At 42.0% G+C, this 17,172-nt stretch overlaps 3 long non-coding RNA genes across 6 annotated transcripts; 1 reads left to right on the top strand and 2 right to left on the bottom strand.

Moving 5' to 3' along the window:
• Positions 1-817: 817 nt before the first annotated feature.
• On the bottom strand, positions 818-7,008 carry LOC145423739 (uncharacterized). Of its 3 annotated transcripts, none has more exons than XR_013904778.1 (3): positions 6,830-7,008; positions 1,087-2,590; positions 818-993 (listed from the first exon to the last, which is right to left on the bottom strand). It is a non-coding gene; the product is annotated as an uncharacterized LOC145423739 (long non-coding RNA). The 3 variants fall into 3 exon arrangements; XR_013904777.1 differs by lacking the exon at positions 6,830-7,008 and adding an exon at positions 4,548-5,912; XR_013904776.1 differs by lacking the exon at positions 6,830-7,008 and having other exon boundaries at positions 1,087-5,891.
• Positions 7,009-7,136: 128 nt separating this feature from the next.
• LOC145423741 (uncharacterized) lies at positions 7,137-13,247 on the top strand. 2 transcript variants are annotated; one of them, XR_013904782.1, is made up of 3 exons: positions 7,137-7,286; positions 9,924-11,425; positions 11,519-13,247. It is a non-coding gene; the product is annotated as an uncharacterized LOC145423741 (long non-coding RNA). The 2 variants fall into 2 exon arrangements; XR_013904781.1 differs by lacking the exon at positions 7,137-7,286 and having other exon boundaries at positions 8,613-11,425.
• LOC145423742 (uncharacterized) lies at positions 8,302-9,431 on the bottom strand. Its single transcript, XR_013904783.1, has 2 exons — positions 9,305-9,431; positions 8,302-8,657 (listed from the first exon to the last, which is right to left on the bottom strand). It is a non-coding gene; the product is annotated as an uncharacterized LOC145423742 (long non-coding RNA).
• Positions 13,248-17,172: the final 3,925 nt, after the last annotated feature.

Genomic DNA, 17,172 nt, shown 5'->3' with positions numbered 1-17,172 from the left:
TCTGTCCTTTTTTCCGGATCCTTGTAGTACTTTGGTAGTAGTATTGTGGTCTTAGGAGCTGATGTGTCAGTGGAAATGAAAACAGCTAAACTGTGACAGCAAAATGTTAAGAATGCATATTCTCATCCAAGGTGGCATGCTGTGGCTTTTACAGAAATGCAAGCGGAGATGACCACCTCAATTTTTAGAAGCACTCCTTTAATAAAAGTAGCAATGAAACCACCTTACTACACATGAATCTGTATTATTGGCAAATTGCTCTTAAAGTATCAAGAGTATTCTGCAGAACACATTGTTCCCCATCGGTGTTATACGGTTATAAGGTTGGTCTGAATTTAAATGCTTCATATGCTGTTTGAGCTACAGCAGGGGTCCCCAATCCCAGTCCGCGAGGGCTGGTTTCCTGCAGGTTTTAGATGTGTCCTTGATCCACCACAGCTGATTTAAATGGATAAATTACCTTCTCAACACGTCTTGAAGTTCTCCAGAGGCCTGGTAACAAACTAATCATGTGATTCAGGTGTGTTGACCCAGGGTGAGATCTGAAACCTGCAGGGACACCGGCCCTCGCGGACTGGGATTGGGGACCCCTGATCTACAGTAATGTATTATATTCTAAAATGATGCTAAATGATAAAAATGAAGGTGTTGGCAAAACAGCTGGTTAAACTATCTTCAGCTAGAAACCTTCTGCTAAAGTAGACAGTGAATAATTTCTGTTCCATTTCTGTATTAAAGAGCTGTAAACCATATCACTGTCACGGTTTGGCATGGCAAACCGTGGGGGGTGTGGGGAAGGAGGACCCAGGCGCGGTGCTCTATGTACAAGCAGTACGTTTATTTACAGTGTGTGGAAATAACAACAATAAATCCCCGTGGTTTCCCCTGACTCCCGTGTCGTGTCTCTCCGTGACCAGTCCGTGTCTCAGTGCTCTCCGCTCCCGTGTCTCAGCACTCCTCGTGCTGGCTGCTGTCTGGCGCTCCACACTTCTCCTGGGGACACAATAGACGCAGCCGTCAGGACACATAACCGCGGGCATACATACACTAACTCAGTTCAAATGGATGACTAACGTGGAGACTCACGCAATGATCCCACGTCGGTGGGAGCTCCAAGACTCTCCTAAGTAGCACCCCCGACGAGGCCTGACCAGCAGCAGGTGTGTGGCTTCGGGTGTGGCCAGACCATCAGCAGGGCCACACCCACCAGGCCTGAAGGCACCCACTGAAACACATATACACACACACGCAAACAGGGAGAAGGACAGCAACACCAAATATACATACAATAATAATAATAATATAATTCATAACTGCTCAGGGACCCTGACAATCACTGATGAATATCACATTATCAACTTTGATCTTTTTAAGTCTAGGCCAGAGTTTTATGAACAGCCGTTGGGTGATGGCATCAACTTTTTCAGTAGAGGAAGGTGAACTGGCATTTTTATTGACACGTGTCACCACCTTCTTGATGCAGGCTTCCACAGATAACCTGTAATTTTCAGCCTCTTCAGCATCACACAGGGCTGGATTCTGCATAGTGTCGATCAGGTGATTTTTAATGATATCGACCGTCAGTTTTCTCAACACTGGGTCCTCGTTGTTCAGTAACATCAGTAAATGTTTTTCTTTACAGAATGTTTTCTGACGTAGCTCTTGGTAAATGGCCCGGTCGAGATCTTTCAGTTTATATACATGTATATGCAGATCTTTGATCCTGTTGTCAGACAACATGTGTTTTTTTGTGTGTCCCGTTTGGATCTTTAGCCATAAGAATTGTTGTCTTAAGGCCAAGAAAGATGCCAAGCGGATTTATTTTACCAAGTGGATCATCATGGCCTTGCCATATTGGTCCATTTGATTGACCTTTATTATAATTACAACACGTGTTTTAACAGGTACCTGTGGAGTTTTTTAGAAGGTCTGTAGTGCGAATTATTTTCAACACGTGTGAGCACAGCATCAATGAGTGCGCTCACATGTTCCTCTTCATCATCATCATAATCGCTGACACTAATGCCAGATGATGATTTTTTCCTCCACTATTGGAAATATATTACTTTTAAATTCTTCTAAACGTGTTTCAGACATGGCTTTAGTTTCTTTGTCCTCGTCATCCTCGGCTCTAACGCACCACGAGAAGAACCTTGCCAGCAGGTTTTTAACGGAAGTGGTGATCTTCAAATATGGAAATGATCACCTCTAGGTACGGCTGACCTACGGCTAGCGCAATGATCACGAGATCAGGGCTAATGTCCAGCCGCTTTGTTATGTCTTTAAAAATCACCTTTTCAAGTTTTTTAATCCCCCTGTGTGTGATTTTGAGAGGCTTTTGCTCAACTTGTGCCCACAGAGCTGTGAAGAGGCGCTGCTGAATCATGTCAGATGGCGACACCTTTGCGTCTTTGGAGGCACGTGAAAAATCTTAATTGCCCATTGTTTTTGGAAAAATCTAAATTGCCCATAGGTATGAGTGAATGTGAGTACGAATGTTTAGCCCTGTGACAGACTAGCGACCTGTCCAGGGCGTACCCTGCCTCTCGCCCTGAGATAGCTGCCATAGGCTCCAGCACCCCCTGCGACCCTGAAAAGGAAAAGCGGAAGTTAGGGGTGGGCAACTCCAGGCCTCGAGGGCCGGTGTCCCTGCAGGTTTTAGATGTGTCCTTGAACCAACACAGCTGATATAAATGGCTAAATTAGCTCCTGAAAATGTCCTGAAGTTCTCCAGAGGCCTGGTAACGAACTAATCATGCAATTCAGGTGTGTTGACCCAAGGCGAGATCTAAAACCTGCAGGACACCGGCCCTCGGGGCCTGGATTTGCCCACCCCTGGCGTAAGTGAATCGATGGATAGATACATACACATATACACTGTGCTAACAATTCAAGAAACATTTGGAATATTTTATATCCCTCCCCTCTTTGTCCCTTTTCCCTATGTCCTTGTAGTACTTCTATTTTGTGCCCACAGAGCTGTGAAGAGGCGCTGCTTAATCTGCAACAGCATCCTGCCATGCGATTGAATTCGTCCCTAACCTTTGGGAACCCTCACATAAATTTTATCGAATGGAAAAAGGTTAGCTTTCATCCTCCAGCTTCACTGTGTTTATGTTATGCTAACATAGCTGTATCGCTAGTGATCTCGTAGTACATCATTATGTACCAGCTAGTCCAACCTCAGTAACCCTAAAAAAAAAAAAAAAAAAAGTCACTGCTGTTTAGTTTTCTGTCTTCATTTATGTTGGAAGTGATAGCAGAGCTGTACGTTTAAATTTTTTCAAAACGTCTCTCAGTCAGAACATTATATATTATGTTTAGGTGGCCCTTTCGAGATTTTTTTCCATTGATGTGCAGATCTTTGATTGTGTCGTCAGACAACAGGTGTTTCGTCAAAGATACCTGTGGAGTTTTTTTTTTAGAAGGTTTGTAGTGCGATTTCTTTGTAGCCCGTGTGAGCACAGCATCAACACTGTAAAATTAATAAATACAAAAATAAAAAATTGTTGCGAAAACTTAAACTCAAGGCAACCCACTGCATTTAGATTTTTAGGTTCTGATGGATAACTTAGTTGAAGCAACTTTTCTCCTAAACTTGAAACCTAACATTTTGTTTTAAAAACGCATTTAGTGTTGCTAAAAAAAATTTTTTTTATATCAATTTGGGAACTTCAGGTTCATGCACAAGTTTTGCAAACAAAGTTATATGGTACTATTTACCTAAAAATGCAGCCAAGGCCTCAGGCATTTTTTATATAACCATCTAAATCTATTTACAGAACAATCAGGTGTTCTGCAGCAAATAAGAAGGCACACAAATTATTTGTGCCGGTCCAAAAAAAAAAAAGAAAAAAAAAGAAAAAAAAGTTTGTGTTCAGTATAAGACAGAAGAGAACAGCACAGGCCTAAACCCTGCAGGTCTGACAACAGGAGGTGTATCAGTCCTGTTTTCCCTGTGGGAACAGCGTTTACACTAGAATCTGCTTTTGATGGCTTTTTTGGAGCAAATGTGACATTCAGCAGTATAACTGACACAATACAAAACAATAACTACACTACACACTAACTCTAGCCTCCAAAAACGCTAAACATCACTAATGTCTCACATATGAAAACTTGCGTTCTCTTTCTTTTGCTCGCCGCTTTCCGTCGCGGGTGTCACTCCTAAAACTGCACCTTCTCCCTAAACAACCAAGTGCCGCATGTTGCCATATCATTTTTTTGATTGGCTGACATGGTAAATTCTAACACCAATCCGGTTGTTCAGTCTGACGTCACTAGCCGTGTCTGGACCTAAACTTCATACATAAGGCGCACCGGATTATAAGGCGCACTGTCAGTTTTTGAGAAAATTAAAGGATTTTGAGTGCGCCTTATGGTCTGAAAATTACAGTACAAATATCCTGTCACATTTGATCTCTGTGAGGTCAGAGGTCAAATTTACAAATTAGTACCTCTTATCTGTGACCTACTCCTACATGAAGTTTGTGTAATCAGAGTAAAACGCCTGTGCAATGTTTTTGTTGACTAACGTGGAGACTCACGAAATGATCCCGCGTCGGTGGGAGCTCCAAGACTCTCCCAAGTAGCTCCCCCGACGAGGCCTGACCAGCAGCAAGTGTGTGGCTTCGGGTGTGGCCAGACCATCAGCAGGGCCACACCCACCAGGCCTGAAGGCACCCACTGAAACACATATACACACACACACACACACACACACACACACACACACACACGCAAACAGGGAGAAGGACAGCAACACCAAATATACATACAATAATAATAATATAATTCATAACTGCTCAGGGACCCTGACAATCACCGATGAACATCACATTATCAACTTTGATCTTTTTAAGTCTAGGCCAGAGTTTTATGAACAGCCGTTGGGTGATGGCATCAACTTTTTCAGTAGAGGAAGGTGAACTGGCATTTTTATTGACACGTGTCACCACCTTCTTGATACAGGCTTCCACAGATAACCTGTAATTTTCAGCCTCTTCAGCATCACACAGGGCTGGATTCTGCATAGTGTCGATCAGGTGATTTTTAATGATATCGACCGTCAGTTTTCTCAACACTGGGTCCTCGTTGTTCAGTAACATCAGTAAATGTTTTTCTTTACAGAATGTTTTCTGACGTAGCTCTTTGTAAATGGCCCGGTCCAGATCTTTCAGGTTTTTTTTATGTATATGCAAATCTTTGATACTGTTGTCAGACAACACGTGTTTTGTTTTTGTTTTTTTCTTGTGTCCCGTTTGGATCTTTAGCCATCAGAATTGTTGTCTTAAGGCCAAGAAAGATGCCAAACGGATTTATTTTACCAAGTGGATCATCATGGCCTTGCCATATTGGTCCATTTGATTGACCTTTATTATAATTACTTAAATAAATTGAAACTGAAAATCCTGCGTCCAGATAAACAAAATCTACTTTTAGGGACTTACACAACAGTAACCAAGTATTTTCTGCCTGCGATCCATACAGCATGAAGAAAGAAGCTTGTGATGAAATGTTCACTTTCCAATACAGTGATGGCATGCTCCTTGAAAACCTTTACAATTACATCATCTGCATATTCATGGTCTAATTCCATGAATATGTATGACATCTGGCTCTTTCCATTTCTGTATTAAGGAGCTATAAACCATATCACATTATCAACTTTGATCTTTTTAAGTCTAGGCCAGAGTTTTATGAACAGCCGTTGGGTGATGGCATCAACTTTTTCCGTAGAGGAAGGTGAACTGGCATTTTTAATGACAAGTGTCACCACCTTCTTGATGCAGGCTTCCACAGATAACCTGTAATTTTCAGCCTCTTCAGCTTCACACAGGGCTGGATTCTGGGTCCTCCTCGTTCAATCCGGTTGTTCAGTCTGACGTCACTAGCCGTGTCTGGACCTAAACTCCGCTGCAGGTTCACATGTCAAACGATCACTATGGCATTACTGAGAGTTGAAAAACTGTCTAAAGTCTTTCATCTTTAATAAAATGATCAGCGTTCTGTTCTACCAGGTGTAACAATTGAGTTTAACATCCAGGCACCCATGAAAACGAAATTTATGACATTTAACGGAGTTAGAAGTTAGCAGGGAGTTAGCTCGCTAGCTTCTATCTAAATACAATATAGCATGTCCTGACTGCGGGGTTTTGGAAACAAATTAAACCCTACAGCTGTTATCACTTCCAGCATAAATGAAGACAGGAAACTAAACAGCAGTGACGTTTGTAGGGTTACTGAAGTTGGGCTAGCTGGTATATAATGATGTGCTACGTGACCGCTAGCGACACAGCTATGTTAGCATAATATAAACAAGCTAACTTTTTTTCCCCCACTCGATAAAGTTAACGTGAGTGTTCTCGGTGGAGGACTCCACCACCCCGTTCACACAGAAACTAAACCACATTTTTTTGGCTAAATATGATTTGAACAAATTAAACAACATGGCAGCGGGGGCCCCCGAAATTATTTATTTATTTTAAAAAGCGGTGGGGGGTTTGCCATGAGCGAGCTAGCTTATTTTGTCGGGTTTCTTTCGTTCGGTGGTATGGCGAACACCCCCTACATGAAATACACGTAGGGGGTGTCGTGGAGGCTTGTCAGACATGAGCGCGCCTGTTTGGAAGGGATGCTTGTCGGATTTACATTATTTTGTGACATGGCGATTTTTATACGAAAACTTTAAAGCACTATTTCATGATGGAAAACATTAAAGTTGCTCACGAGGGCATTCAAGCAGCACGATTGAGTAAAACAGTCTAGGGGGGATCTTAAATGAGGTAGTAAACACATATAAATGCACATTAAAAGAAACAGTACTTGCCTTCAGAAAGTTGAGATGAACACCTTAGCTGCATCCAGCTCCTGGCGTAAAAAGCCTCGTGTTCGCATTAAGGCAGACGGCCAGGTGGCTTTCAGTCCTTGCAAAAGTGCATCGTAGACCCCGTAGTATCCAAAAATATGACATGCGCATGCGTGCTCAGGCACAGAAAGGCGCCAACAGCTTCAACTCATATAAAACTTGAATGGACTACTTGCACTAACACTTCCGCGTTCTATGCTGGCAAAATGAATGAATTCAAGTTTTACATGAGTTGAAGCTGTTGGCGCCTTTCTGTGCCTGAGCACGCATGCGCATGTCATATTTTTGGATACTACGGGGTCTACGATGCACTTTTGCAAGGACTGAAAGCCACCTGGCCGTCTGCCTTAATGCGAACACGAGGCTTTTTACGCCAGGAGCTGGATGCAGCTAAGGTGTTCATCTCAACTTTCTGAAGGCAAGTACTGTTTCTTTTAATGTGCATTTATATGTGTTTACTACCTCATTTAAGATCCCCCCTAGACTGTTTTACTCAATCGTGCTGCTTGAATGCCCTCGTGAGCAACTTTAATGTTTTCCATCATGAAATAGTGCTTTAAAGTTTTCGTATAAAAATCGCCATGTCACAAAATAATGTAAATCCGACAAGCATCCCTTCCAAACAGGCGCGTTCATGTCTGACAAGCCTCCACGACACCCCCTACGTGTATTTCATGTAGGGGGTGTTCGCCATACCACCGAACGAAAGAAACCCGACAAAATAAGCTAGCTCGCTCATGGCAAACCCCCCACCGCTTTTTAAAATAAATAAATAATTTCGGGGGCCCCCGCTGCCATGTTGTTTAATTTGTTCAAATCATATTTAGCCAAAAAAATGTGGTTTAGTTTCTGTGTGAACGGGGTGGTGGAGTCCTCCACCGAGAACACTCACGTTAACTTTATCGAGTGGGGGGAAAAAAGTTAGCTTGTTTATATTATGCTAACATAGCTGTGTCGCTAGCGGTCACGTAGCACATCATTATATACCAGCTAGCCCAACTTCAGTAACCCTACAAACGTCACTGCTTTTTAGTTTCCTGTCTTCATTTATGCTGGAAGTGATAACAGAGCTGTAGGTTTTAATTTGTTTCCAAAACCCCGCAGTCAGGACATGCTATATTGTATTTAGATAGAAGTTAGCAGGGAGTTAGCTCGCTAGCTTCTAACTCCGTTAAATGTCATAAATTCCGTTTTCATGGGTGCCTGGATGTTAAACTCAATTGTTACACCTGGTAGAACAGAACGCTGATCATTTTATTAAAGATGAAAGACTTTAGACAGTTTTTCAACTCTCAGTAATGCCATAGTGATCGTTTGATATGTGAACCTGCAGCGGAGTTTAGGTCCAGACACGGCTAGTGACGTCAGACTGAACAACCGGATTGGTGTTAGAATTTACCATGTCAGCCAATCAAAAAAATGATATGGCAACATGCGGCACTTGGTTGTTTAGGGAGAAGGTGCAGTTTTAGGAGTGACACCCGCGACGGAAAGCGGCGAGCAAAAGAAAGAGAGCGCAAGTTTTCATATGTGAGACATTAGTGATGTTTAGCGTTTTTGGAGGCTAGAGTTGGTGTGTAGTGTAGTTATTGTTTTGTATTGTGTCAGTTATACTGCTGAATGTCACATTTGCTCCAAAAAAGCCATCAAAAGCAGATTCTAGTGTAAACGCTGTTCCCACAGGGAAAACAGGACTGATACACCTCCTGTTGTCAGACCTGCAGGGTTTAGGCCTGTGCTGTTCTCTTCTGTCTTATACTGAACACAAACTTTTTTTTTTCTTTTTTTTCTTTCTTTTTTTTTTTTTGGACCGGCACAAATAATTTGTGTGCCTTCTTATTTGCTGCAGAACACCTGATTGTTCTGTAAATAGATTTAGATGGTTATATAAAAAATGCCTGAGGCCTTGGCTGCATTTTTAGGTAAATAGTACCATATAACTTTGTTTGCAAAACTTGTGCATGAACCTGAAGTTCCCAAATTGATATAAAAATAATTTTTTTTTTAGCAACAACACTAAATGCGTTTTTAAAACAAAATGTTAGGTTTCAAGTTTAGGAGAAAAGTTGCTTCAACTAAGTTATCCATCAGAACCTAAAAATCTAAATGCAGTGGGTTGCCTTGAGTTTAAGTTTTCGCAACAATTTTTTATTTTTGTATTTATTAATTTTACAGTGTTGATGCTGTGCTCACACGGGCTACAAAGAAATCGCACTACAAACCTTCTAAAAAAAACTCCACAGGTATCTTTGAAGAAACACCTGTTGTCTGACGACACAATCAAAGATCTGCACATCAATGGAAAAAAAATCTCGAAAGGGCCACCTAAACATAATATATAATGTTCTGACTGAGAGACGTTTTGAAAAAATTTAAACGTACAGCTCTGCTATCACTTCCAACATAAATGAAGACAGAAAACTAAACAGCAGTGACTTTTTTTTTTTTTTTAGGGTTACTGAGGTTGGACTAGCTGGTACATAATGATGTACTACGAGATCACTAGCGATACAGCTATGTTAGCATAACATAAACACAGTGAAGCTGGAGGATGAAAGCTAACCTTTTTCCATTCGATAAAATTTATGTGAGGGTTCCCAAAGGTTAGGGACGAATTCAATCGCATGGCAGGATGCTGTTGCAGATTAAACAGCGCCTCTTCACAGCTCTGTGGGCACAAAATAGAAGTACTACAGGGACATAGGGAAAAGGGACAAAGAGGGGAGGGATATAAAATATTCCAAATGTTTCTTGAATTGTTAGCACAGTGTATATGTGTATGTATCTATCCATCGATTCACTTACGCCAGGGGTGGGCAAATCCAGGCCCCGAGGGCCGGTGTCCTGCAGGTTTTAGATCTCGCCTTGGGTCAACACACCTGAATCGCATGATTAGTTCGTTACCAGGCCTCTGGAGAACTTCAGGACATTTTCAGGAGCTAATTTAGCCATTTATATCAGCTGTGTTGGTTCAAGGACACATCTAAAACCTGCAGGGACACCGGCCCTCGAGGCCTGGAGTTGCCCACCCCTAACTTCCGCTTTTCCTTTTCAGGGTCGCAGGGGGTGCTGGAGCCTATGGCAGCTATCTCAGGGCGAGAGGCAGGGTACGCCCTGGACAGGTCGCTAGTCTGTCACAGGGCTAAACATTCGTACTCACATTCACTCATACCTATGGGCAATTTAGATTTTTCCAAAAACAATGGGCAATTAAGATTTTTCACGTGCCTCCAAAGACGCAAAGGTGTCGCCATCTGACATGATTCAGCAGCGCCTCTTCACAGCTCTGTGGGCACAAGTTGAGCAAAAACCTCTCAAAATCACACACAGGGGGATTAAAAAACTTGAAAAGGTGATTTTTAAAGACATCAAAGCGGCTGGACATTAGCCCTGATCTCGTGATCATTGCGCTAGCCGTAGGTCAGCCGTACCTAGAGGTGATCATTTCCATATTTGAAGATCACCACTTCGGTAAAAACCTGCTGGCAAGGTTCTTCTCGTGGTGCGTTAGAGCCGAGGATGACGAGGACAAAGAAACTAAAGCCATGTCTGAAACACGTTTAGAAGAATTTAAAAGTAATATATTTCGGATACTGGAGAAAAAATCATCATCTGGCATTAGTGTCAGCGATTATGATGATGATGGAGAGGAACATGTGAGCGCACTCATTGATGCTGTGCTCACACGTGTTGAAAATAATTCGCACTACAGACCTTCTAAAAAAAACTCCACAGGTACCTGTTAAAACACGTGTTGTAATTATAATAAAGGTCAATCAAATGGACCAATATGGCAAGGCCATGATGATCCACTTGGTAAAATAAATCCGCTTGGCATCTTTCTTGGCCTTAAGACAACAATTCTTATGGCTAAAGATCCAAACGGGACACACAAAAAAACACATGTTGTCTGACAACAGGATCAAAGATCTGCATATACATGAAAAAAAACTGAAAGATCTGGACAGGGCCATTTACCAAGAGCTACGTCAGAAAACATTCTGTAAAGAAAAACATTTACTGATGTTACTGAACGACGAGGACCCAGTGTTGAGAAAACTGACGGTCGATATCATTAAAAATCACCTGATCGACACTATGCAGAATCCAGCCCTGTGTGATGCTGAAGAGGCTGAAAATTACAGGTTATCTGTGGAAGCCTGTATCAAGAAGGTGGTGACACGTGTCAATAAAAATGCCAGTTCACCTTCCTCTACTGAAAAAGTTGATGCCATCACCCAACGGCTGTTCATAAAACTCTGGCCTAGACTTAAAAAGATCAAAGTTGATAATGTGATATTCATCAGTGATTGTCAGGGTCCCTGAGCAGTTATGAATTATATTATTATTATTATTGTATGTATATTTGGTGTTGCTTTCCTTCTCCCTGTTTGCGTGTGTGTGTATATGTGTTTCAGTGGGCGCCTTCAGGCCTGGTGGGTGTGGCCCTGCTGATGGTCTGGCCACACCCGAAGCCACACACCTGCTGCTGGTCAGGCCTCGTCGGGGGTGCTACTTAGGAGAGTCTTGGAGCTCCCACCGACGCGGGATCATTGCGTGAGTCTCCACGTTAGTCATCCATTTGAACTGAGTTAGTGTATGTATGCCCGCGGTTATGTGTCCTGACGGCTGCGTCTATTGTGTCCCCAGGAGAAGTGTGGAGCGCCAGACAGCAGCCAGCACGAGGAGTGCTGAGACACGGGAGCGGAGAGCACTGAGACACGGACTGGTCACGGAGAGACACGACACGGGAGTCAGGGGAAACCACGGGGATTTATTGTTGTTATTTCCACACACTGTAAATAAACGTACTGCTTGTACATAGAGCACCGCGCCTGGGTCCTCCTTCCCCACACCCCCCACGGTTTGCCATGCCAAACCGTGACAGTGATATGGTTTACAGCTCTTTAATACAGAAATGGAACAGAAATTATTCACTGTCTACTTTAGCAGAAGGTTTTTAGCTGAAGATAGTTTAACCAGCTGTACCTATCCGCTGGAACGTTAAAGACAATACAATTACACTGCAAAGCAAGACAAGTAGGCAAAGTTCTTCATGTTACTCGTGCACGGGAGAGACCGGACAGAGCGCCGTTCCTTCGTCTGACCCCAGTTGCTCTCGTCTGTCCTCCCGTACCACTGTCCTTTTATTGAGGTTACATGAATATGCATAGGTTCATTAACATACGACGTCTACATACAAACAAAGAGTACCTTGCCTGTGTGTGTGTGGTGTGTGTGTTGCTGATCAAAGGGTCAAACATCCTTGGTCAGGAAGAGGGTAGACTAGACCCCCCCCCGGTGAGGAAGTCCAGAAGTTCATCTAAACAGAAAAGCACTTAGACTAGAACAGACGTAGCTACGTTAATCCTACCATAAAACAATTAAGACAAGATGCAACCTCTTCCCATGCTCCCAGGATGTAGGTGTGGAATACACACCAAGCCTTTTGTAGCCTGCTAGAGATCACACCTCCTGTCACTACACAATTGATTATACACCTCTAAGAATATATGGTTAAATATTTCTAAGCATAAATGACAATCAACAATACAAACTCTAACACCTTCATTTTTATCATTTAGCATCATTTTAGAATATAATACATTACTGTAGATCAGGGGTCCCCAATCCCAGTCCGCGAGGGCCGGTGTCCCTGCAGGTTTCAGATCTCACCCTGGGTCAACACACCTGAATCACATGATTAGTTTGTTACCAGGCCTCTGGAGAACTTCAAGACGTGTTGAGAAGGTAATTTATCCATTTAAATCAGCTGTGGTGGATCAAGGACACATCTAAAACCTGCAGGAAACCAGCCCTCGCGGACTGGGATTGGGGACCCCTGCTGTAGCTCAAACAGCATATGAAGCATTTAAATTCAGACCAACCTTGTAACCGTATAACACCGATGGGGAACAATGTGTTCTGCAGAATACTCTTGATACTTTAAGAGCAATTTGCCAATAATACAGATTCATGTGTAGTAAGGTGGTTTCATTGCTACTTTTATTAAAGGAGTGCTTCTAAAAATTGAGGTGGTCATCTCCGCTTGCATTTCTGTAAAAGCCACAGCATGCCACCTTGGATGAGAATATGCATTCTTAACATTTTGCTGTCACAGTTTAGCTGTTTTCATTTCCACTGACACATCAGCTCCTAAGACCACAATACTACTACCAAAGTACTACAAGGATCCGGAAACAAGGACAGAGGGGGGATATAAAATATACCAAATGTTTCTTGAATTGTTAGCACAAGTGTATATGTGTATGTATCTAGTCGAGTTTATATGCAGTAGTGCTCACTTGTTTTCTTTCATTTTATTACTTAACTGTATTTCATGTAAGTCATTGATATTAAATATTGATTTTACAGAGGGGTGGTAAGAGTTTGGTTTGAGATTTTCCTGTTAATATTTGGATATTTTTCTTGCATTAACAATTTTTTGATTAGAAAAGCAGAATAAAATGTGCAAATTAGCTTCATTTATAGTTTGTTATACTCCTTCCCTCTAATACAAATATTTCATTTCTAACTCTGAGTGTAAGTGCATAATTTAATAATAAGTGTTTCTGCTCACAAATGTCCACGAGCACAGACATGCACGCAAAAACTGCGTGACTCCTCGCTGGCTGTAACTCACCGCGCGTGTTCACCTGGAACGTCCTCTAAGAAGACGTGTGACCATTCTGATAGCCGTCTGTGTCTGCAGGTGAATGAGTGAAGCTACATAAACAGTTAAATTAGCATAGCTTACCAGCCGTAAACCCGACAACAACACAGTGGGTGAGGGTCGGAGGGGGGGTCGCTTGACATTCTAACTTTAAAGGAAGGATTTTAACAGTATTTGCTGTGGGTTAAAGCAGTGGACCAGCAGGCTACATGTTTGAATCCAAACAAGTTTCACTCAATCCCAACAACTGAGGATCGCCATTGTATAGCGGTCGCTAGGGTAACGTCACGTCGCCGTCATATCGGATGTGGGCGGGGCTTAGCGCTAGAATCCCTTTGATCCTTTCATGTCTTGTGTGACATCACCTTGGTAAAAGTCTATAAATAGAACCATTTGCACAGGGTTAGTCACAAGGTAAGTTTAGTAAGAGGGAGTAAGAGGCATTAATGTCTGAGACACAAACTCAGCAACTTACACAAAATTCAGAATCAAGTCCAGATTGTAAAAAAGTTATATCATTTGAAAATATGAATTCTGCCATTGAAACAACCGATGCGATTCAAAGCTGCGCCACTGAAGACGACTCTGAATGTAGTGTCGTCCCTGGCGTAAACATTTTACGGAGCGACGAGGGGAAATCGAAGCACTGTGTGTGCTACCCTCAGTCATGCAACCAGCAACAGAATCCGGGGGATCCAGAGTCAGTTGATCTCCAGGAACCTCCGGTGTCAGAAGAACAGCTGCTCGTTAAAGAGCTAATAAATGCTGTTATTACACGTGCCTCCAAAGAGGCAAAGGTGTCGCCATCGGAAATGATTCAGCAGCGCCTCTTCACAGCTCTGTGGGCACAAGTTGAGCAAAAGCCTCTCAAAATCACACACAGGGGGATTAAAAAACTTGAAAAGGTGATTTTTAAAGACATAACAAAGCGGCTGGACATTAGCCCTGATCTCGTGATCATTGCGCTAGCCGTAGGTCAGCCGTACCTAGAGGTGATCATTTCCATATTTGAAGATCACCTCTTCCGTAAAAGCCTGCTGGCAAGGTTCTTCTCGTGGTGCGTTAGAGCCGAGGATGACGAGGACGAACAAACTAAAGCCATGTCTGAAACACGTTTAGAAGAATTTAGAAGTAATATATTTCGGATACTGGAGAAAAAATCATCATCTGGCATTAGTGTCAGCGATTATGATGATGATGAAGAAGAACATGTGAGCGCACTCATTGATGCTGTGCTCACACGAGCTGCAAATAAATCGCACTACAGACCTTCTAAAAAACTCCACAGGTATCTGTTAAAACACGTGTTGTCTGACAACAGGATCAAAGATCTGCATATACATGAAAAAAAACTGAAAGATCTGGACAGGGCCATTTACAAAGAGCTACGTCAGAAAACATTCTGTAAAGAAAAACATTTACTGATGTTACTGAACGACGAGGACCCAGTGTTGAGAAAACTGACGGTCGATATCATTAAAAATCACCTGATCGACACTATGCAGAATCCAGCCCTGTGTGATGCTGAAGAGGCTGAAAATTACAGGTTATCTGTAGAAGCCTGCATCAAGAAGGTGGTGACACGTGTCAATAAAAATGCCAGTTCACCTTCCTCTACTGAAAAAGTTGATGCCATCACCCAACGGCTGTTCATAAAACTCTGGCCTAGACTTAAAAAGATCAAAGTTGATAATGTGATGTTCATCAGTGATATGGTTTACAGCTCTTTAATACAGAAATGGAAAGAGCCAGATGTCATACTGACATTCATGGAATTAGACCATGAATATGCAGATGATATAATTATAAAGGTTTTCAAGGAGCATGCCATCACTGTATTGGAAAGTGAACATTTCATGACAAGCTTCTTTCTCTGTGCGGGTCATGCTGTATGGATCGCAGGCAGAAAATACTTGGTTACTGTTATGTAAGATCCTAAAAGTAGATTCTGTTCATCTGGACGTAGCATTTTCAGTTTCAATTTATTTAACATCTAATCGAGTCATTTTAAAAACCCTTGACCGGTCGAGGCAGATGGCCGTTCCTCACTGAGCCTGGTTCTGCCGGAGTTTTCTCCCTGTTAAAAGGAAGTTTTTACTCCCCACCGTCGCCTAGTGCTTGCTCAGAGGGAATTGTCAAATTATTGGGGTTTTGTTTTGTGCCATCTAATACACAACTTATCGTATTGGGCACTCTAAATGTATTTTTAATCAATAAAAAGATCCAAAAAAGATTATATTGTGAATTCTGCGTGTTTTCATTGTCACACAAATGTATACATTTTCAGCTTAGACTGAACGTGTTTGTTTGTCATTCCTTTCAAATCAAAGATTTTAGTAGCAATTATTGTATTAAAACATTGCACAGGCGTTTTACTCTGATTACACAAACCTTATGTAGGAGTAGGTCACAGATAAGAGGTACTAATTTGTAAATTTGACCTCTGACCTCACAGAGATCAAATGTGACAGGATATTTGTGCTGTAATTTTCAGACTGTAAGGATTATTTGTATGTAAACTATAATTTCATATTAAGAATCCACATCAACACATTCTCACTCTCAAAGTGTAAAATGTTACACTATAGGTGACAAATCGTCAGTATGTTACGCTTTTGGCCACCCAACATGTCCCTGTGTTACTTGTTCGGAAAAATGAGGAAACATGAGAACCATTTCGAATCAATCTACACGTGTATGTTTATTTTACTGTAATTGCTTTGGAAAACACTATCTAACACGATTAGGTTATGATACGGGTTAGGATTAAGGTTAGGGTTATGGCTGGAATACACAGCTGGAACGTGTATTACACCGGGAGCGTCATTCTATTGGATGTCATCCACAATCCGGCGCGTATCAAATAGATGCGGAAGGTTACCTTTCACGTGTCTATGGGACACCTCGGAGCGCGACTAATGGTCGGTATGTTACACGTCGGGAATGAGAACGGGCTGTCCACATATATTGGTATGTCATCTACTAAATTTTGCCAATACAAACAATGGCAGTAATGAATTAATTCATCAATATAATAATTAATATATATAAATATAAAAACACATTTACAAAAAAAAATTATTCACTGTCTACTTTAGCAGAAGGTTTCTAGCTGAAGATAGTTTAACCAGCTGTTTTGCCAACACCTTCATTTTTATCATTTAGCATCATTTTAGAATATAATACATTACTGTAGATCAGGGGTCCCCAATCCCAGTCCGCGAGGGCCGGTGTCCCTGCAGGTTTCAGATCTCACCCTGGGTCAACACACCTGAATCACATGATTAGTTTGTTACCAGGCCTCTGGAGAACTTCAAGACGTGTTGAGAAGGTAATTTATCCATTTAAATCAGCTGTGGTGGATCAAGGACACATCTAAAACCTGCAGGAAACCAGCCCTCGCGGACTGGGATTGGGGACCCCTGCTGTAGCTCAAACAGCATATGAAGCATTTAAATTCAGACCAACCTTGTAACCGTATAACACCGATGGGGAACAATGTGTTCTGCAGAATACTCTTGATACTTTAAGAGCAATTTGCCAATAATACAGATTCATGTGTAGTAAGGTGGTTTCATTGCTACTTTTATTAAAGGAGTGCTTCTAAAAATTGAGGTGGTCATCTCCGCTT

Source organism: Astatotilapia calliptera, chromosome 22 (assembly GCF_964374335.1).
Source record: "Astatotilapia calliptera chromosome 22, fAstCal68.1, whole genome shotgun sequence".
Taxonomy (NCBI): domain Eukaryota; kingdom Metazoa; phylum Chordata; class Actinopteri; order Cichliformes; family Cichlidae; genus Astatotilapia; species Astatotilapia calliptera.
The sequence above is the reverse complement of the archived record's forward strand: the minus strand, read 5'-3'. Positions and strand labels throughout refer to the sequence as shown.